We start from the raw sequence: 24090 nt of genomic DNA, 5'->3' as shown, positions 1-24090 counted from the left end.
AAATTCAAGCCAAAAAATCATAAGAAGGAAATGACTCTCATGGGAATCCAGGCTACAAGAAATGAAGGCAACCACGCAATAAATTGTGTTAAATACGGCCAGAAAATGAATCACGTCGAGTCATTTTTAACCCGTCATTAAAAGTATAGTGACTTTCTCGATTCCAGATAGCCAGGATAATTTTTGAATCATCTGAAATATGGATAATATTATTCCAGCCAGCAGTTTCTTTCTACCGTGAGAGGTGTTTTAACTATGTTACCAAATCAATGAATATGGTTTGTAACCCAAAAAAACTAACTCGTTGCCGAAACTCAATGAATGAAAATACGTAAGAATTTTTTTAAAATTTGAGAGTCATTACCAAATTTTGCACTCCCACACTTTCACGATGTCCAAAAACAAACTTTTGCCTCATAAACTGTGCATTGTTATCTATTAAAAATACCATACAACACCTGATTTTACGCAAGGCCACAGATACGTACAAACACGATAGCTAACTTGTACCGTATGGCTACTGAACCAGGATGCACTCTATTTAGCAAATCTGTCACGGTTGCTTAGTCTCCGTATTTTGTACCGGATGTGGTAATGATTTTCTATCTGTTCCCGACTTATTGCTTATTGTAAGTAAAAATCATGTTGAGGATCGCTTAACATGCATTAAGTCCCTGTAAAATGATAACTTTTTGCCGGCACTTCGACCTGCGAAACAATATGGAAGGAAAAAAAAACCTGTATGGATATTCCAACAAGGATTGGTAGCCAGATACATATATCACTACAGAGTAATTAATGTCTAATGGCAAATAATTGAATTTTGTATCCACCATTTCCATTATTACAACGGTATCTAGTCAAGAAGCACCATGTCACGGAAATTGTTCAAATTTAGGTGTTCAAATAAAACTTTCACAAAATGCATATGCGAAACTTACAAGTGATAGAATTGCGAAATAAGATGTTGCTGTTGCTATAACATATGACATCTATCCATAAATCCAAATGGCAGTCCTCCTTTGCTAAACAGGAGGTCGCGGGTTCGAGTCCCGCCTGGGTAAGTTACCCCAATCCAGGGCAAGGTTGTTTGCGTACGTTAAATTGATGTAAAAGGCCGTGTAGAGATGTTTTCGGTGGTATGGAAATAAATAAATAAATGAATTTAACATTCACAAAATGCATATGCGAAACGTACAAATAATAGAATTGTGTAATAAATAATCAAATGTCACAAATTTGTTAAGGATTACCATTATCCTTTTTTTCTCGGATACCTAGTACCTAAGGAAAGGACGGTCGACCCACCAACCTGCTAAATACGCCCCTGCGCATCCCTGCTGAGCATCAGTAAGCATGCTATGCAAGTCTTGTTCCAAACCCATTACCGCAAGAAAAGAGTCGTGGAATATTATCTACATCAACGTACTCAACAAAAAAATTTGTTAATTCCCCTCTATGATGAAGGAAAAGCTTATTGCCATATAGTTCTAACTTCACATAAACAGTTATACCACATGAAATATTTTTCAACCAGTAGGTATATCTTTTTGTTGATGACGAGGCTTTGTTATCTTATAAAAATCTTGTTCAATTAAAATATTTGAAGGCACAGTAGACAAAAGGCTAGAGGACTTCGAGATGTAGGTATTGAGAAGAAAGAATAAGGTTAATTGGACGCAGAGGAGAATAAATACTTAGTCCTGGACATGGTGCGTGAGAAGATGCAGCTTCCAGAAGAGAATCGGAGGAGATAGAGGGTATGGATGGAGCGAGTACTTAGCGGGAAGGGGATGTTGAAAACAGTGTTAGAGGGCAGAATGTGGGGCAAACGAGGGAGAAGTAGGAAGATAAGATTTTTAGATAGAATGGAAAGGGGTAGGCCATACTATGAACTGAAGAGTGAAGTCTATGAAAGGAGGGGATATTGCCATAATTCTAAAGTTAAAACCTTGGATTTTATCGACGAATCAAGTTCTGAAAGGAATCTCGGGTTTTCCTCCGCGTAATTGGCTGCATGTCTTGGCCGACGTTTCAGAGACGACTTGCTCCTCATCCTCAGGGGATCTTCTGAATCCCGTCTCTCTTTTGATCCCCTGAGGATGAAGAGCAAGTCATTCTTTGAAACTTCGAGAAACATGCAGCCAATTATCCGGTGGAAACGCCGAAAATCCTTTCTACCCTCCATTAAAACCTTTCTCATTCGATAGGATATTTTACTTAAATTGAGCCAATGATTTGAAGCTACGACTCAACCAACAAACCTTTGGATTCAGACCGACGAATGTACGCATGGAATTCATAAGTATAGTATATAGTATTTGAAGGAGGCGACCGACAGCTGAGGTCATTCGCGCCATGAGTGAAGGGTATGGAAGGAAGGGTGGAGAGAAACCCGGCGTCGGCATTAGCCTGCTCTTAACGAAACGCGCCAAGGGGACCACGGCTTAACGTACCATCCGACGGACGGAGTGTTGCGCTTGAAATGTCCTCCACACAACACTCAAGCAGGGATCGGGCAGTCTCTGAAAATTCTCTGCCACTGCCGGGATTTGAACCCGAGCCCACCGGGTGGAAAGCCGACACTGTAGCCACCACACCAACCCGATCCCCGGAATTCATAGGAATCAGACGGATAGCATCTTGCCAAGCTAATGGAAGGAACTATTTTCTTACGAGGCAGGCCCACACAAATTAAATCCTGTCGTGTGATCGAGAAAAATCATGCGGGATTGAAGCACATAAACCTGACCTCACTCAACCATCGGAAAAGGGAAAAACTCGATATCGGAAATGGGTCACGCACGCTTACCGATCCATTCACACTCTACCCGGGAGATTTTTCGCGCCTCACTCATGTGCAGCGGTCGCGTGGGTGATCGCACGGCAGCCTCGCGGCGTATTAACCTTTTTAACGGCAGCACGAGCGGTTTGAATGATTGTCCCGGTGCGTGCTGAAGAGTCGAATGGCGTGGAGAGGTCAAACGCGATGCGGGAATATGGTGAGCCTTCTTTCCCACGTTTCATTCATTCATACCAACGGGGCAACAGTGGGGGGGTAGGGCGACCGATGGCGACTTTACTCCACGCTTTCTCGTGGCCTCCGGTTCATTCTAGGCTTTCCGTGCCGATTCCACGGGGCCAGTTGCGTGCAGAGCCGGAGGCCACGCTCGGCGGTAAGTCCACGGGCGCCACGAAACGCAAAGAGCCCGTTCCGTGCCGACGACTGTCCCCTGAAGTCGATCGCGCCGGGAGTAATCGACGTTTTTACCCTCCAGATATATCTCGGAAAAGGGGAGAAAGAAATCGAAAATCCTTAGCCTTGAAAATTGCGAAAGGAGAGTAGACCACGCCAGGGCGAAATGAAAACAAAGAAATAGTTAATAGAGTCTGCATGGCCCAAGTTGGCAAAATTTTCGATCCGTAGTAAAAAAAAAATGAAATCAATGGTTTGTGAGCTCACTTTGTGGAGTGATGAGATGATGTGTGATGATAAAAAAGTATATATCGTGGATAAAAAAGGATTGAACGCTACAAAGTTCACTTTTTTATCAATCACTACAGTAAAAAGCTCAAGATAGAAACAAGAGAAGTCAAAGAGATGGGTGCACAAACGCAAATAACTGAGTTCAACATTGACACCTCAAATTTTATCATGGAGAATGGTAATAGTTACGAAACTCTTACAAAAAGTCGTTATCAAAGCCATGATACTAAACCTTCTTCATGAGTAATGTGGGTAATCTCATGATGGTAATTCCGCATTCAAAAAGAAAACGAAAACAAACGCTAATGGTGGTATTAAAAAATCATTAGCCTTCATAATAAATAAGAAAAAAAGGATTAATTAGGCTTCTGCGGATGTAACCAAATTTAAAATCGTAAAATCCTAAGTCACATGATGGGCTGGCTCCGGCGATTGAGCAATAGAATTTTTATGAACTGCTACCTTTGATTGTAAATTAATTTACATTAAAATCAATAGTCAAAGAAGAAGAGTTATTATTATTTTAAGAATTATCTACCTTGATTGAGCAATATAATTTTTACAAACTGTTATCTTGGATTGTAAATTTATTTACATTAAAATCAACCGTCAAAAAAGAAGAGCTATTATTATTTTAAGAAAACATATTCACCTTATCTACCTTTGGCCAAAACAGCACCAGAAGTAAGGGGCTTCAATGTTGGCTTTAACTTTTCATCACTAAGTAGCCACCTAGAGATCTCTCGCTCACCAATATTATGAATATTAAACTATCAAACAGTCTTCATAATTTTTCTCTAAAGACGAACAGGACTCTACCAAAGAATGGGATGTCATGGCTCTCTTATTTCCCGCAAGCACATTTCTTCGGAGGGTTGCGCTCACGTATATTAGAGTGGAGGCTCCTCAAGCCAGCCTCTAAATATATTTTCAACCACAGCGCATTTAAATGGGTTACAGAAGTCGACACTCGCATTGCTGGTGGACAAGTCCGAGTTTCACGGGGAAATTAGGTATAATTAAGGGTGATAACCGAAATGTTTGTACAAGATGATGTGATTTATTACATTCATAAATTTCAAGTGCCATTACTCGCAATTACAAAGGATATAATGCAAAATATTGGGAAAAAGTGGATCGCATTGCACTCATCACCGTGCCGCGGACATTTTTTAAAACCGATTAAAATGCGACCGAAGTGGCAACAGAAATAGCCCTTCTATGGGATGGAATTTGGCCTTCTCTAAGCAGTTCCCCTGGTTGCGCTCGCAAGCCTCTTCGATCCAAGATGGAGGAGAATCGTTCCCACGCCGGCAATAAACACGATATCGGCATTTCCCACGACATTGGTCAATCAACAGAGAAAAACTCACCTTATTTCGAAACAATTGATGTGGCGACAAAAGGATCCTGCTGCTCACCAAAAAATCACGGGCTATTTTAAGAATTTCTCATGACGTTTCGAAATCTCTTATGACGATTTTCTTTGAGTCACAATTTTATTCTCGGAAGCGATGCGGGTTTTGGGCAACAAAAGGACATTTTTTCGGAAATTCGCTCGCCACACGATGGTAAGAGAAGACAAGGAATTGTTTCAGAGAGCGTGACCAATGTGTGACAAACATACGCCGTGTTTCAAAATACGTGGTTACATAAAAAGTTTGAGTTATTTTCTTTAGCTTCGACGGCGTAAATTTTAAGCTATTTAAGGATTTTGAGGACTCATCACTCAGGAGATATATAGATTTTGATAAATTGCACAAATACATAATTTTCGTAAACAAAAAGGACTCGACTAACCAGGGCCGGGTCAAAGGGGGAGCCCAAGAGGCCCAGACCCTAGGCCACCCACCAAGCATGAGCCTATACCCAATATACCTAGAGAAAAATCCCACTAAATCGGAAAAACAGGAAAACCATCACGTATGAGGGGATTCGAAGTGAAGCTGAGTTGTTCTTTGGTTAACCTATAATCTTCGTCGACATTGACGTTAATAAATGGATAACACTGTTGATAAAAAAACACTTTATGCGTTGACGCTGTCAATTGAGCTCGGAACACATTAGGTATACGTATAGTTTACGCACGTTAGTTCATGATGCCCGAAGTTTACCTCTATGAGCTTTGAGCTCCGTATTAGCCTTGGAGGTAAATAAGTGGATAATACGGGTATTTGGACAATACCAATGACTTGGGCACCCTTTTAAACCTATGGATCGACATCTTTGTCGGTATGTTATTCTTTATGCCACCCCTATGACCTTGACTGTGACCTTACTGGGTCAACGGTTAAATTTTCGTAAATAAATGTGATATTTTCGGTTTTCTCGTGACAGAAAATCTAAGAAAGAGTAGACATCTTGGTCTTAAAAATTCAGCCTTTTTTCTATCTCGATTTTTTAAATAAGGAAACCCCGTAAGGGAAATTCAAAAGTTTGGTTTGGACCCACATTGTAAGGTCAAAAGGTCAAAATTGTAAAACTTTGCTTGCATACAATAAAACATGGGACCTTTCCCCATAAGTTTGCCAACTTTCATGAGTATTGCTCGAAGCGAAGTTATTAAAATTAAAGGTCAAAAATAACACACGACCTGTGGGGGAGTCTGTACGACGTATGTTGTTAACAAATTTGCTGAAAATTGTGTCACTTTCATTTCCTGTTATTACCTTACAAATTGCAACACCTTGAAACAGTTAGCCTCCCAAAAAAATGGGCCCCGGGCCACCCACATCCTAAATGTCCCTGACAAAGTGCGAATAATTGGAGAATTCATGGCAATAACTAAAGGTAGAAGGCATGATATGATTCATATTGGAAAATAGTTTTTATACACACGCTCTGTCATTCAGTGTGACCCTTTGGATACAAAAGAGTGATGAATCGAAAAATTCGAGATAAATTATGGAGAGTCAAATATAAACCACCGTTATTATTTATTAAAATGATACATCGAATTACAGCTCACATGAATACAATTATCTGAACACGAGCGCAATGCCTTTACTGAATGAGAACAAAGTCACATGTATTACGTAGCCGACGAGAGCAGGAAGCATGTCGAGAGGTCAGAAACGGCATAGCATGAATTACTCGTCTACCCTATCTAATTAACTTTTAATTGAAATTCAAGTACGAGGCATACATTTTCCAGGAAAATATACGGTTCCTGGTGGTAGGGAGGAGTTACTGTGAATATAACTCGTCTCGTTGGTCGCCGGCAGTCGCTAAGCTCTTTTATTTTTCAATTAAAAGCTTCGGTATGGGACAACATTAATTAATATGTGCTACCGTCTGAGACTCATTCCTGCCTCCTAATAATGCATGCGGACGGCGCAACAGCCACAAAAGTGTCCTCATACTCCGGCGGGAATATTACAATGGCGTGTGCTGCGCCACTTTGTCAATCACGACGTCACTGTTTTCATGGCCTAAAGGTGATGAAATTAACTCCAGAGAGAAATACGATGCAAAAATGAAAAATTGATACTTTAATATTCATACTTTCCACGCTCTCAAACCTTAAAATTTTCAGACGCCTCATTGATTCGGCGCCGAAATAAATTATGAGTGAAGGTTGGCATATAACAAATCTGTTAAGCAACGGATAAGATAGGCACTGAATATTTATTAAAAATAACCGTAGATGTACCCAAAAGGCGATGAGTTTAACTCCACATGCATGTATAATGCAAGACACAAAATTGATACTTTTACATTCATATTCCCCATGCTCTCAAGTGTTAAAATTTTCAGGTATCCTTTTTTTTGGATCCGACATTTATTATGCCTTAAGATCAAATAAAAGTCACTATGCACGTTGACCCTTCAAAACTATAATTATCAAATGATAAGGTATAATTCTAAGTACATAACTGCGGACTGGCGTACGGCATATCTTTACAGAGCCACAAGCATAGGCGGATCCAGGGGGGGGCACGGGGGCACGTGCCCCCCCCAGACCCTCAAAAATATGCAAGATTTTTAATACGGTCCCATTATCATTGTATTCGTTTTGTATTACGAGGTATCCTTGTGCCCCACCCAGAACTAAATCTTGGATACGGCCTTGCTTGTGCCCCTCCCAGAAAAATATCCTGGATCCGCCCCTGGCCACAAGTATTTCCTTCCAATGAAATTCTATTCCATCACCTAATCATGTACGCACACATTAAGCATCGCCATTGTGCTGCATACCTTCACTACCTCTATGCTCATCGAGGAGACTAACATGAGACAACAACCGAAACAATCGAAAGCTCAAAGTAAATATGAAAAAGAGCAATTTTCGGCTACTGTGGATGCGATCAAGTTTGAAATGGCCACATTCGAGATCAGGCAATAATGAGTCTTATATTTCAAAGTGGCTGATTCATACGATAGCGTTTCTTTACATGTTGTTCACGTCTATATGAATTTAATACTCACGAAGACGGTAAATAGCCGGATTTTCATAAAATGTATTGATACATCGTTCCTATGGTTTTGAGAGCAAATTCTGACACAACAAAGAGAACATGCCCTGATTGTGATAAGCAATACGTTGGGATCAACTTCTGATTACTGTGCAGCCGCCTTGGGCGCTCGTATATGCGAGGAGTGATAAAAAAATAACGGGAATTTAAATCTCGCGGGATTGGATGGACCAACTGTCATTTTTTTAATGGTATGCATGCCCCTGTTATATGATAAAATTTTCAGATGATTTATTGTTTACTCGGCTGGTGGCAGCCACCAAGGCTGGACGTGTTTTTATGAAATCGGCGATTTTCGTTTGTTAAAAGAAATAGGTCAAAGAATTTGCATCAAATTTTGCCTTAAAATAAAAAAATGCAACAGTATTATAGATAACCTCAAGCTAAACTGGGAGAAACATTACCACGATGGAAAATAAAAGAATAAACTTTAGGATAAACGTAAGGTTCACTAAAAGTACGTAGTAGGCTTGGGGTTACGGGTGCGTCGCCAACCAAGGTCATTATCACCACGCGCTATTTAATTGCATCATAATAAAATATTATATTTCCAAGTTAGTACGGCACAGTCGAGAAATAAAAAAGTTTTCCTATCAAATTGTTTCACTAATATGTTTCAAAAGGACGACCCAGGTTTTATAACATAGTTACATCTTTAGGTTAAAACAAAGATGCAAGAAGGATAAACCTGAAGATTTTATGAATCATGAGTATTTTTTAATATATTAGTGAACATCACAAAGTCTTTCCTTTATTTTCCAAAATGTAAAAAATCATGTGAAATTATGGCATTTGAAATCGTGCGACTTTTTATGGTGCATCTTCGTTTGGTAAAAAAATAATTTACGAATAATATAAGCATTGCCAAGATGGCCATGAAGACGTTGAGGATGAAAAACGCCCCAGCACATCAACAACTGATGAAAATGAGGAAAAAGTGAAATAAATGGTAATGAATTGGTTGTGACATTGTTATGAAATGAGGGCTATTTTGAATACGGCAACATTAGCATAGATAAATAATTTTTTTTTCAAAAACTTTAGAAATATTTCCGTTATTTTCTGAATTCAAATCGTATACAGTGTGGAGAAAAATTGAGCCTCACAATTTTTTAATGGATATCAGATGCCAGTAGGATCCAAAATTATTAAAGATGTTCAGGTCGAAAACACTATTTACTGAAACTTTTAGTTAAGCGCTCCAATTAGCCGCGAGTTTGCCCTGTTACCAGATGCTTTGGATAACTCATGGCTTTGGATGCTTTTCCCAAGGAGATTTGGATAGAGGAGGTCCAATTCTATCCAATAGAAGGCTGATTTCTGCTATCATTTCGGTCGCCTTTTAATCGTTTTCGAAAATGTCCGAGGCGCGGTGATGAGAGCACTGTGATCCACTATTATCCATTATTTTAAAGTATAATGTTTGTCATTGCGAGGAATGGTATTGAAATGTTATAAATTTGATAGATCACATCATCATGTGTATAAATTTCGGTTAATACCCCTCATTATACCTCATTTCCCCGTGGAACTCGAATCGATTTGTCCGTCAGCGACACGAGCGGCGACTTTTACAAACCCATTTAAATGTGCGATGGGTGACAGCACATTTGGAGGCCGATTTGAGGATCCTGTATTGTAATATTCGTCGCTTTTCCTGCCGGATATCGCGATACATCCAAGGCATCCGACAACAGTGCAAACTCGCGAATCGGATCGCTTGGCTAAAAGTTTCTGTAGTTCAGAAATGGTGCGTATTCGACCTTCACATCATGAGTAAGTTTGGCTCCTGCTTGCATCAGCTATCCAGGGTAAAAATTTCAAGATACAATTTCTCATTTCGTGTAATTTTGAGAATCTTAGTATAATTTATCTCTCTTTAATTAATCGAAATTGATGGTAACTAAGTTAGGTAATAACTTAGTTACTATCAATAAACAACCCTGTGTAAAAATAAGGTACGTCAAAATTCTTGTGTCTTCCCTTTTTTTAAATGATATTATTGTAAAAAATGTTGCTTGTAACCTTTAATTTATGTATCAATATCGTGCACTCATTTTTTTCATTAAAAGCCCTGAGGATGGTTTACAAATAAACCGAAACGTCGGCAAAAAACTTATGCATCATGTGGCCTAAACTCGAGGAACTTTAGATCATTGATACAATTTCTCTCCACCCTGTATATTCACTCCGAGATCGACCGAGGGATGGTGAGCATGCGGCGCCAATGAGAGGAAAAAGAGAGGGGAGAAGGTGGGGGTCGGGGGAGGAAAGTGAAAGGAAGGAAGGGGGACTTCCGCTGCGCTCTTCACTCGTGGGGGCGCCAGGCGCTTATGTGGCGCCTCCCATCGGAGGGGGCGGAGTCGACGGCGGGGAAAGCAAGATGGGGCAATGGGCGGACCCCCACTCACTCGCTCCGGCCTCAACAAGACTCCCTCTCTTCGAACGCACCAGGAGAGGGACGAACGTACCGAACGTATGATTATTCAAGTACCTCGACGGTACTCGAGTGTCCATACCTTCGCCTGAACATTCTGGTCGTACGAATACTAAGACGATTACGCAAATGCGCTCCATCCTGAGTGAAGCTTTTTTGCTACTATGATTCCGATAGCACTTGATAACCTCTACGTATACTATACGAGATCATTGGTGAATATAGCTACTCAACCAATTCGCAAGAATACTCCAGTCAGTGGCGCAGCGAGGGGAAAGGGGTTAGGGATAAACCCCCCACCCCCCAGAGCTCAGAATTTTTTAAAGTTCAACGCATTTTAACAAATTGGATTAATAATTCTTATAGAATAATGTAAGTATTAATAAATAAATCCCTCAGAGAGCAGTTAAACTCATCATTTTGAACCATTTGCCTTACAAATTTTCTGACGGAGGGTCCCCGCACTTACCCCCCAAGGCTCCCCTGTATTAGTTGCGCCTAAAAGCCCCCCTAGCCTTAATTCCTAGCTGCGCCTCAGACTCGAGTAATCATAATGATGCTAGTAGTTGCCACAGGAATCAATACTTCGAATGCAAGTATTTTTCATGGTACTTTTTACAAATCTTGGTACTCAAATACCAACTACCCAGTTACCGAAAATAAGAAACCACATACCTCTACCTTGTGGGTAATCCACGACCAATTTTCACCAGATAAAAATAGTAATTTTATCTTACCACAATTATTTTTAATAGGGAACGGTATCGAGGCATAGTATCATGGGCCCTCCTTTCTGATGACGTTACTATGCACCGCTTGCCATTAAAGAATGTTTTCAGAAATTGAAATGCATTATTATTACTGACAAGTGAATTGAAGTTAATTATTAAGCCACCACGAGCATCATCATTTTAATCTTAAGCGAGAGTCGTAGATAACTGAATCGATGATATGAATCCTCGCAGAGGAACTTGGATTACTCAAATCTCAAGGGATCTGTCAAGAAGGTACACATATGGAATAACCCACAAATTCAACTTAGAGAAGTTATTTTTTGAAAAGGTTAAAAAACCTCTCGCATTCTATTTCAAGTAGAAAATACTCATCTGCTTCAAACATGTCAGTACAGTAATAGCAATTTCAATTCATTCACTGTATGTTAAATACATACAGTAAGTTATAAAGATTCGTAGAAGGACAGGTGGAAGGCAAGAAAGGCAAGGGATGGCCTAGAATGAATTACCTAGAACAGGTTATAAAGAATGTAAAATAGATATAATACGTCGCAATGAAAATGCTAGCGGATAGGAGAGAGGATTAGAGAGCTGCGTAAAACCAATCTTAGGATTGTTGACTAATGATAACGATGACGATGAAGTTATAAAAATTAATTGCTAAATATTTTTTGAGATACGTAGCTAATGAATCATCTAGTTTTAAAGATGGATGATCACAAAAATCAATATTTATATTTGTGTTCACGTAACCATAAAGGTAACTGAGGCTCAAAATTACTACTCAATTCTCCTCATTTTGATTATCTTCCCGTCACATCTACTTTTATGTTCCATATGCTTTACTTATACATTCCTTTCCTGAGGTGCTATACTTCATATAATATTACCATAAATAGAAAACAAAAACATCATTACATATGGACTTCATAAACAAGCAACCCAAGGTAGCCGCCTCTTTCTCCCAAACCAGCACAGTGACGTCACCCCCCCCCTCTAAGACCCTATTCGGGCCGAACCCTAACACCCAACCCCCCCATCCCCCGACCATTTCCCCTAAGTCTTTTCCGCATTGCGTGACCGGAATGGTACGCAACAATGAGGGGACAACAATGGCGGGCGATGAGGAGTTTGAGAATCGTGGAAGGAGGAGGCTATGAATGGGTAGGGGAAGGGTGGGGTAAGAAGAAGGGTAGGGGGGGAGGTAAGAGATTTACCGCTCGGAATGACCCTCTTTTTGGTGGATAAACCATCCCCTTCCACCCTTATCCTTCTCCCCGAAAGCTCAGAAATTCTGCTACCTCCCCGCGCCTTCCCTCACCGCACCCCCGGACGGCACCCTTCGCCTCCCTTCATTCGCATACGCCCTTATCACTTCCACCGTCGCCCCTTTATCCTCCTCCTCCGCCAACATCACCAGTCCACTTAATTTCTATCTTGATGACCGTGCTTTCCCTCCGACTACCTCTACCTCCACCTCCACCCACTTCGCTTTCGCCTCCTCCCCGCCTCTTCCACAGCGGGGAAGAAATAAATGAGTAGGTAAATGCACGGGCCAGTAGGCGAGATATATAGTATTTACGGCTCAAATGTCGGTAGATAAACGAGCAATAAAGAAATAAGCAGGTGCCACAGAAGTACTTTGCAATGGTTTGAGGCGTTATTTGATGGTACTCCTTCATGACTATCAGGAAAAAAATTAAACATTGCTAGTTCCCCCACTATTTATTAATTTCGACCGGTTTCCATACAGTGTGTAATGTGAGCCAGAAGATGATACAGTGCATGAAAGCCGGTCACAAATGAATAAATTATTGCGGAATTAGCTAATTTATTATTTCCTGATAGAAATTATTTGATTTCAATGAAATAAACTTTGCGCCGTGTAAAGGACAATTCGATGGCAAGTATTTAAATTTATAGATATGAGAAAGTACATTTTAAAAAGCCATGTTAAAATGGAAAACCTATGTTACGGAGTATAACCTCATTTTTCGACGCAAAATCAATACACAATTTGTTTTACGATTGCTTACCATTGTTAAAAACAAAATGGTTCGCATAGGAGTAGAAAGCTGCAGCTGATAATAACTGTAGATAATATTGACTACTACTACTGCCCCCATTGAATTCTTCCGGTCAATAACTATACGGAGTTTATAATTGTTACTGCTGGCGCAAAACTTCAAACATCTTAAGTCTCATTACAATCATGTGATCTAAATTATTTGAGCAAGAGTGAAAGGCTTCCGTATAAGCATTGGCATATAAATATTTTACCCATTTGGGCAAATTTCTAAGGAGTATTTAAGAAGTATTTTGGTAGTCTTTCTTCCTTCCATGGACCTCCCTCTTCAATTCACAATAAGACCTACTCCCTTTCATTCTATCTAAAATATACTATTCTCTTCCTGTAATTCGTTTATCCAGTATTCTATCCTCTTAGTTTTTTTAAATAAATTTAACTTTTAATCATTACTTTCGTATATCCCGTAGTCTATGCGAAGAAACTATTCCTACTTAAAAATCCTATTCTCTTCCTTCCTCTACCTCGTTTACCCAATATTCTACCAGTTTTAAAAAATACCTTTTAACCACTTCTCTCGTGAGCTACAACATCCCATAGGCCTAGTGGAGAAACCGCTCCTATTTTATCGCACTCATGAAAAGATGTAATATATTTACTTTCCCTGCTCCCTAACTTGATCCCCTCCCTGGCAACACTCACCCGTCGAGGGCAGTCACTCCAACTCGGGCCATAATCCACGCCTTGCTCCTCTCATTCCCCTTGATCCCACCCCCTCCACGCTTTCCTCCATTTGACCCGAGCACCTCGGCCTCGCAATTTAAACCCTGTCCCATTACTCCTCCTCCCCCACCGCCAGCAGAAGACCACCCTCGCCTGTATAATTCACGCCGCCACCACCAGGGGAACAAGGTATGGACGCCTTCCTCTTCCCAAACCGCACCACCCTTCTTCACTCTTCATCCTCCTTATTCCTCTTACAACCTCCTCTGGTCACACTCCTTCACAGAAATAAATGTGCCATTGAGTGTACGCGGCTTGAAAGAAATTTTCAGGAATAAAAATAAAATTTTCTCGACGAAAAGTAAAACGAATGGTGAATCGTATGCTTCCCTATAAGAGAAATTATAAAAATTATGAAAGAAAGTGCTACGAAAGAGGTATTCTTCTTACAACTCCCTCTGGCCTTACTCGGTTACAGAAATAAAAGTGCCAAAGTACAAGTATCGTTAAAAAAATCTATGCATAAAAATAAAATTTTACGTACAAACAGTAAAAATAATGGAATGAATTGTAAACCTCCTAAAAAAATAGAAAAACTATTTTTTTAAAGTGCTAGGTAGTGAAAGAGTCTGGTGCCGAGTCCCTAACTCAGAAGTCGACTGCCTTAGCGACTGGACAGCTTCGGGAAAATTGAAGAAAGCAAAGTTCTGTAGGGAATACATTGTAACTTCAAATTTTAAAATAACTTTTTTGTTCAAGCTATTGATTTGATAACCCCAATAGCGCATAGCGAACGATTGCCTGCAAGTTTACAACTTTTGATGGAATTCTGTGTTTCAATTTGGGACACTTCTCCAATCCGTCATATTGTATTTTCAATCATATTTTTATGCTGCCTCTGCACCGCGGAGAAATAACGTACAAATTGTCTCTCAAGGTGGCAATGCAAACCTCAACCGCGGTATTGATGAGGTAAAGGGAAAGATTTAGCGTATGAAATTCTTTGAAATGGATTTTACTATAAAACATGCTTGTACTTCTTTTACGTGAGCATAATAATAAAAATTGCAATCCAAATGAAGAACACGTAAAGACCAAATGAAGAACATGTAAAGATGGCCAAATCTGGCCATCGCGATCGGATCTCAGATTTCGCCATTTCAATCTTTTTCGCATTCACAGAAGCCGATAATTGCGTTTGCTCGTATCAACTCTGACTTACTTATCACATTTATATGTTAAAATATAAATCCAGCTGGGTTTCACTAATGATTTATTTTTATTAGTTAGAATGACTGGATTGAGTAAAATGTTTATGAATAACTGCCAAAAAATCATTTCAAAATGTAAAAACCAAAATAAAACTATTTTACGCTGTAAAAATATAGGGCTACCCACCATTGAAGGAAAATTTTTAAAACAACGAAACTTTCCCATTTTAGAACGTATCCGGATAAATTATGACACAGAACATTACCAGGGCTCTCCTTAAATAATCATAATTAATTTTGAAACGTTTTTTTTTTTACCTTAACCAAGTAATTAACTCCCTTGGGAAGAAGTTAAAATTCCCGAATGTTTTCTTTTGAGCTGTAATTTTCGTATTCATCCTGTTTTTCCCGGTATTCTGAGGTTATCGGCCACGGTTAACTCCGACCCGCGGGTCCAAGACCTTCCTCCTCCCCCCCCCCTGCACTTTCCCTGAACGTTACCTTGATTACGGAAGAGAAGTGAAGGAAGTGGAAGAGGGTTGGCAACAAGGATCTCCGATCTCTCACCTCGCACAGTAAAGCCACATATAGCACCCTGTCTACATCTACAAGCTACGGTGCGAGCAGGTACGGAATTGTGGCCCCAGGTATGGTAGGACGTGGAATTGATAAGTAGCGGTAAAAAAAAACGAAAATTCATCTTTTAAAAATTCATTTAATAGGAGAGCAAAAAGTTAAAGCGGGAAAAAATGAAATATGATAAGTAGGAGTTTTACTCATTCAGGATCGCAGGACTATTTCTTTCCTTGGGCCATTTAGCATTACGAGGATTCTTATTGGGTGTGCACAAAGGCTTTACCCGAAATTTGAACCCGGTTTCCTTCGGACTACGACGATAGAAGAAAAGAAAACGTAGTTATTTTCCAAACTTGAATCAAGCTTACACCGTTCTCGATTTCAACGCATAACCGTCGTTCTCAAGTTGTCGAACACCATCAAAGTACGGATATGTATACCTGTAAAAGTTGGGGTTGAGGAAGCAAAAATTCAGTTGGGTATGGACAAGGGGAATGATAAAGGATAAGTAATGAGGTCATGCACTGTGTACGGGTCCTGAACATGTAACCCAAATACTAATTAGTCCACAAATACAAACAGCAACATATAGAAAAAGGCCAACAAGGTCACAAGAGAGAATGATAGGTACTTGGGACTATATTAAAAATATATCTTTAGTAACTTGATAGGATTTTTCCACAATGGCGTAGTGATAAATAAAACTGCATTCCACAAATTTTCAAGAAATTTTAGTGTTTAATTACAAGTTTATGAGGAAATGTAACCTTTTTCCATTATTTTCCAAGTAACCGGAAACAACCCATCAGGTTTTCACGTTGATAATGCAAAATAAAATCTCCGGAGGAAAAGGACTACTCTTTTATAGCATTATGCTGAAGAACTATCTGCTTCATATTTTACGTGAATACAAGAAGCGAGATGGATTATAAACAGTAACTGGAACATTTTATCACCATCCGCAGTGCGGTAATCCCGACCCCTACTTACCCCATCCCCTCAATTACACTTGAGGGAGGCCAATAGACCCCTGTAGCCATGCTCGCCTTACCCTATAACCCTCCTCTCCGCGGTTATTCTTTTAGTGCCTCCCGAGCAAGTACAAGCGGGTTGGAGAGAGAGAGAGATTAGAGAAGTTTCGTATCTATCTGGAACATTAATCCGTTCTGTCGTGAAATATATAAGGGTCGGGGCGAGGGACTTTTCACAGTTGGAAGTTTTATGGGAGTTTGCGGAGTTCTTTTGTTCAAAAAATGTAGGAGAGCGCACTATTTGATAAGCAGCAGCATTTATCCTCATCCGTGGGACGATAAAATGCAAAATATGAATGAGGTTGATACGGATGGTAAAAATACTCGCCCTCGGGGTATCGCTAATGGGTTTATTTTGTTCGGAGTGTAATTTCAGGGAAATAAAAAGTTGATGAGGAGTGTGTTCTGCATAGCAGCAAAGATATAAACGGATTTTGCGATCCTGCTAAGTACGAGATAAAGTGCAAATATTTTCTCTCCTTTTGGAAGTTAAAAAATAAGGAGTTATGAGGGTGAAATAATGTAAACGAGAAGGGTTTTTCAAGCTTACCATAAATTATCAGCAAAATGATACCGCAGCTCAATAAAGCAATAAGAATATGCAAATACAAGACTGCGAGAAGCGAAGGAAAACGTGAGCATAGTTTTAGAATCGGATAACACAGGATTGTTTACAGAAAGTTGATGCATCAGCGGTTTGATTAAATCGCAATCCTTTGGGTACAAGTTATCATAAAGCAGACGCATTTCCAGACATACCCAAGATGGCCGAAAGAAGTATCAATTATCTGGACAAGAAATAAGCAGCGAATTCCGAAAGATAAACCTACGTAGAATAATTTATTCATGAACTACAATACAAGGTAATCTGGATAGCTCCCCTAGACTTAAAAAAAACCGCATTCTCAAGCCTGGAAATAAATAATGCTAAGAAATAATAATACGAAATAGTTCCGAAAATTGCTTACTGCATCCTCCGAAGTAAGTAACAATATACCGTAGAAGTATACCAGAAATACCTCTTAAGTAAGCTCACTGGAGGGGTGAAAGGTGGCTCTGCACACTACCACGATTTTAAATTTGGCAATTTCACCTTGTATTGCGCACCTAAAAAATTTCAGTGTGAAAATTTCAAAAATGTTTTTGCGCTGCCATTATGATTATTGACTCATTTTTGCATTGACATTGAGGAAGAAAGGAATAAGCCTGACGTTATCCTCAGCATTTCAAGATACTTTCGGGCAGAATCAAGATACCAAGCTATGTTGCAATTACCCGAAAGCTTATGCCTGCTGTAGTCGATTTTAAACCGTATCCATTACTAAATTTACCAATTAAGTATACTCTTCTCATTTGAAATAATAAATGATTGTTCGCAAAAGTTTTCAAGTTTTCAGCAAAAACTAAAACATTCGTTTCAACATCTCACATAGTATATTTACATAACAACAGCAGTGTTGCAGAGGGTTTTCGTACAAAAACGAGGACCATTATCTGCTCTTACTTTCCAAGCTTTTCTCGTCTCGCTAAAGTTATTGGTCTTCATTACTTGCTAAATTTAAGGGAAAAAGAAATACCCTTTCAAAAACCCAGTGGAGTTTCAATACCTTATGTCACCATCAAGTTGGCAAAAAACGCCAGATGCATATTTGGTTTTTGAAATAATGGGGAAAATTGAGCCAATTTTCGTCTTCTCCAGCGACAGCACTGCTTTGTATCAACTGGTTACCTAAATTCCCTACTATTAAGCATTTAATCCACGACGTCGCTTCAACTTTCTTTAATGAAGAGATGATCCTATCACCGAGCAAAATGAATCTAAACGCTATCAAGGCACCTCTGACAGAAGCGAAAGGAGGTAAGCAGCCAATCAAGATCTTTGACAATTCGGCAGAGTCACCTTAATTGATACATTCCCAGCTGGACAAGGAAGGAGAAAAGCTATAGCGTAAACGAGATGGCAACGTAGAAGGTATACAGATGCAGACTGAGATTAAGAGAGGTCGAAATAAAAACTTTTCGCAGGTTGTAGGGAAAGGAAGGAAATACGCCGCGGTCAGTTTATGGAGCGTAGATGAATACAAAGGTGGACATTCACACGAACCAAATCGCATCGCAATCGTTTCGCAAATGAATTCGCACACGCGGAGTGGGCGGGGCTTTCCACAAGGCCGTATATATACGTCTGACTACAGAGCTCACGAAAGCTTACTCTTAGGTCCCTATTTCAGAACGTTAGTAAAGCCACACTTAAGTCTTACTTACTTAAGTCGCTCTTTAGTCCTGACTCAAAGCCCACTCGCAAGAGCCCCTATTCCAAAACGTTAGTCAAGTCTTACTTGAGTGTTACTTACTTAAGTCGTACTGAAGTCTAGCCTCAAACTCCAATCGTTTGCCACGCTGGTATAACTAGACCTCACTCGAGACCAAAAGATCACTCAGACTTGACTTTGCAGTTGATAAGCTTAATCTCAACTCAAATTGAGGCAACAAGTTTCAAGATGCCTGCCGGCGTCGCATCGCGTTTTTGAAATGAAATATCTTTGTGAAAATGTTCCAAGAGTAATAATTTCTAACCCCATTAGTAACCCTAATTTCTGATGATCAGGGAACCATGAATGACAAGAAATTAGGTAAGTGTAGTAATACGTAATTTTTACCGCCAAACGATACGAAAACTACTCTACCTCAAGAGATTTGAGTTAGTTAGCTCCTAAATTGCGAAGTCTAAAAGTAAAAGGTTCTCACTTCGAATACAAGGTGAGCCTCCAGATAATGAAGCCTTCATATATGAATTATACAAAATAGTGACCCAAAGCAGTGGAGAGATTACTGATTTCTACTACTGATTTCTCCGCCCGACCTTAACGTGTGGTAGTATCGTCATGAAAAATTGAAAACTTCCGATTGTTACCACCCACCCTGGAAACCTGACGGTTGACGAATCTCCTTTGAACGCTGCTACTTCGCCCACACCAACTCTCCCGGAAGTTTCCGTGTTCATTATCGAAATCAGGCTCTCAGGTCCCGTGTCCTTCCACAACAGTGAACAACGAAGCGATCACGCTTTTCGTAGGTCCATTGGAACACACGCAAGCTGATGACAGCAATGAAGAACACAACACACGAACAGAGATGTGATGCTATTTTTTCCAGCTGATGACGACTCAATTTTGTGGATTAGAAATATGTTTATATATTTGTATATCAACAATATAAGACAATTGAAATATAGCATAAGAAATAGGACAGATCATAGAAATAATTAACATACGAATATTAAACTTATTTATATGTTCTTATTCGCATAAATTAACAAAGACTTGAATCATATTGACTGTTACTATGGTCAATGTTTCTACTTTTATTTTAATGTGTGCAATACAATTATTTTTCTACCCGTCGCTCATTACAAGTCTTATTATAAGGAAACGGTCCAAAGTATCGTTTATACCGCTTTTATGTGTAGATGTAATGACTAATGAAAGTAAATAAAGAAAAAATAAAAAAAATTAATTAATTATTTCAGGCGTGACTATATGAAATCTACTTAACATAATGAACAATAAAGAAAACTTTGTAATTCCACATAAATATGTATAAATAATTATGCATATATAATTTCACTATAAAATAATTATGCATATATAATTTCACTATAAAATAAAAAGTTACCATCAATATTTACTCGGCACATACGCATACGGAATACTATTTATTCTGCTTTGAGCGCTCGAAAAGAAATAGTTTCACACACCTAAAGCCTGGAGCTCTGACTCGTATGTATAGAGAGGAACAAGGATAATAATCAAATTGCAAGAAATAATATCGTGTATGATATGGTGGAGTGACGGAATAATATATGTAAACTTTCAGTCAATTTTCTCCCGACTTATACAATTTCATAACAAAAGCGGAGTAATGTGGGGAAAAATAAAATATTCATTCTTTAACAGCACCGAAATCATAAGATGGGTATACTGCAATGCTCTACCCAGAGTGTGACCCAACACCCTTTCTAAATATAAAAACCTTACCGAATCGGTGAGCTACGAAAGATTACGAAGCACAAAATTATGTGAGGCATCGCATATAAGGTTTGAGAGAGGTGGGATAGACTATTAGATAGACGTGGATCAAGAGAGACTGAACTTATGGGTGCAGCCAGTTCTAGCGGAATTGAAGTTAACGGAGAATGAAAAAAAAATTTGGTCGGTTTAATAAGATACTTTTAATTATTCATAGGTGGCTTTTCCATATTTCTGAAATTCAGGCAGTCTAGCATTTCAGAAATTCTAGAAGTCAAGAATTCAGAAATGTAGCAGGCATAAATACATTTCTGAAAGGCAGACAGGCAGTATGGAATGCAGACGATACTTGCAAAAAATTGAATGAAAATTATTTTCTCAAAACGGGAGAATATCAAATAATTACAACTTTTGGTCAATATAAAACTAAAGGGTCCAAAAGTTTACATTAAATGATAAAACAATGCTCATTGTCATTGTAGGTAGCTTGAAAAATCGTGCTCTTGTGTGAATTCCACTAACAGAACAGAATGGTTGTGATTACTCACCACATATAAAAATATGGGAAGAAATATTTACATGTATCGTAGTAAGGAAAACACACGAAGGGCTACAATAGCATATTACCGCTTATTCTCACTGTCAAATCCGTTTTTTACTACTTATTTATAAATTTTATTTGATAGCAAACCATTAAATTTACTTACATTAACAATAAATTACAAGATACATTCAAATATATATAATTACCTAATTTTCTCCAAACTTACATGTACCTGAAAGCATTATCTTAAAATGCAAAATGAATTTTGAGAAAACTGTAACGCTATATCTTCAAGGCTTTACAGTCTTAAGTAACTGCTGCTTCAATTTATGGAATATATTACGAAGCTGACAAATTAAATCTAGATAATCACAACCTGAGGCAATCTAAAAAGGAAATAAAAGCTTAATTTTTACGCATTTAGCAACCTCTCGCCTACTGCAAGTAGCGCGGTTCATTCGTATCCATTCAGAGAAATTAGTCACCGACGGGGACGTTATTCGGAAAAAATGCACGTGTTAATTACAGACGCACATAATAAGGAACAACAGTGATTATACTAAATAGTGGTCTTGGTTGTAACAGTCCTTTCAAGCAAGGAGCAAGAGCGTTTAAATGATCTCGTCCTTCGATATGCTCCATATTGAAGATATCTTGTAATGCCCAAGTACGTGTTTCGCCTACCAGCCCGGAGTATGAATGCACGTTCAAAGAAGAAATTTTTATGAATTTACCAAAAAAAGGAAAAAACAGCCCATTTTCGTAAAAAAAAGAACGCCTTTTCGGTGGGATCACCCCTTAATAAATCCCTGGAAAAAAATATACCTCCCCAGGTGAACACCCTTTTCTAATCTGAATACGTAATATTTTTACAGGGGGGGTGGAGGGAAGGTTGAATATGGGGGTAAGGTGGGCGGTTATGAAGCGGGGAAAAAAGGCAAAATTTGTGGAAATTGGAGGCGCTGATAGGATCGTTGGGGGTGTGCTTTCCCTCTTTATTATTATTGCTATTCCCGCGGCCCGTATCCCGAGTAAATCGCGGAGAGCGTATGACGTGGGAGGGGCCTTTGAAAATAAAAAAAAGAACTAAACATTAAACGAAAAAAATTGGTGGTTGAGGAGAAAAATAAAGAAAAACTGAAATGAACGAGGAGAAACGTTGAAAAAAAAGAGAGGAAAAGAGAACCCTTATTTTCTCCCCAAGGGCTCGCTCCCTTTAAAAAAAAATACCCTTCCCTTTTCGCCCTTAATACTCCACCCTTTCCGACTCTGCCAGAGTCACATGTCCGAGTTTTTATCGCGCTCCACAATCTCTTACTCTTTCTCTTCACCGTATATATACCGTCGACCGCCATTACGCTACCAACTGGAACCCCAACCCCCTGCTTCCCCGCAAAACCCTTACGCTAACGTACATACATATACAAAACCCTTTCCCCATCGGACCAACGTCTCCCCCCCCCCCCTCCGAGGCCCGATTAGCCTTCCCCCCTCCCAAGGGGTCGCGCACACCCCTTCACTGGCACTGCCTTCCCCTCTAACCCCCTCCCCCCCTCCCCCCCGCTGCGAGCAGAAGGTCACGCCTCATTCGCTGCCCGCGAGCGCATGCCCAGTAAAAGCCGGTGGATCAACCGGCGACGCGACGGGTCCATTTTCAGCGGAGCTCGCGCGGCGAGGGGTGAGGATGGTGTGAAGGTGGTATTGAAGGAAGGAATTAAATGTTTTTAGGAAATTTCCAGTCCAATACTTTTTGCTTCACGCTCAAGATATTTTTAGAGAGCCTAACTATTAGGGTACAATCGGCCGCTTTGATGAAATTAGAATAATAGATTGCATAACCAATGGATTTCAGAAGTCTTTTTTCTGCGTACAGTAGGGGGCCATAATACTTGCGAAAGTTTAGCTCTAGGATGGCTCGACTCGGACTGGGCAAAACAGGCTCCGCATGTATAGCTGATTATTACTGTATTATTCAGCAGGGGCGCAGCTAGGAATTTAGCCTAAGGTGGGTTTTAGGCGCAACAAATATTGGGGGGTTGGGAGTATAGATTGAGGTAAGACCAGGGTAAGTAGAAGGTGCGGGTGCCCTCCCCCAGAAATTTATTAAGATAAATTATTAAAAAATGGTGAGTTTTACAGCTTTCTAAGAGATATTTTATTAGACCTCACACTGCTTTATAAGTACTATTAATCCAATCACGTAAAATGGATTATAATTTAAAATTTATCTGAGCTCTGGGGGGGTGTTTATCCCCCAAACCCCCCTCTCTGCGCCACTGTTTGGGTGAAATTTTGGTAGATTATAACTCAGCCATGAATCACAAGTCGTTTTATAATGCCATTTAGTAGTTTCACTTGCATCGTGACATCCTTTGTCTTTAGCGCTCCTAGTTCATGGTCTGATAGCGTATCACCTTGAGTGCCAGGTCTGTGCGTTTCTGATTGCGGCTAGGATGAGTGTTGCATGCCTATTGTTGAAACACCCATTGCCCCTATACCTCGGGGTGGCTTGTACGATTCCTCGTAGTTTTAGATGGAGCCGATAGTCTCCTACTTCGAATATAGACACTTCTAGCAGATGCAGATTGAATCTGTCGCTTGCGTTCGGTAGATACTTACTCTATCCGGATCATTTTCTAGGTATGATGCTCCACTGTTACAATTCTTCTCCTATTCTTCAGTAAATCTCTTTCCTCCTCAACCTACCTGTCCATTTCATCTTTTACAACCGCCGAAAGCACCAGGTCTCGAAGGATTCAATTCTAATTCTATTAAGTCACTCAGCGACATTAAAAATCGATCGATTAACCAATGAAAA

At 39.6% G+C, this 24090-nt stretch overlaps 1 protein-coding gene across 1 annotated transcript in view; it reads right to left on the bottom strand.

Moving 5' to 3' along the window:
• LOC124164983 (trithorax group protein osa) overlaps positions 1 to 24090 on the bottom strand; it is a gene marked incomplete at its 3' end in the record, with an annotated part of 410999 nt that overhangs the window by 99468 nt on the left and 287441 nt on the right. The window lies entirely within an intron of this gene.

This window comes from Ischnura elegans, chromosome 9 (genome assembly GCF_921293095.1).
Source record: "Ischnura elegans chromosome 9, ioIscEleg1.1, whole genome shotgun sequence".
In the NCBI taxonomy this organism is placed as follows: Eukaryota; Metazoa; Arthropoda; class Insecta; order Odonata; family Coenagrionidae; genus Ischnura; species Ischnura elegans.
The sequence above is the reverse complement of the archived record's forward strand: the minus strand, read 5'-3'. Positions and strand labels throughout refer to the sequence as shown.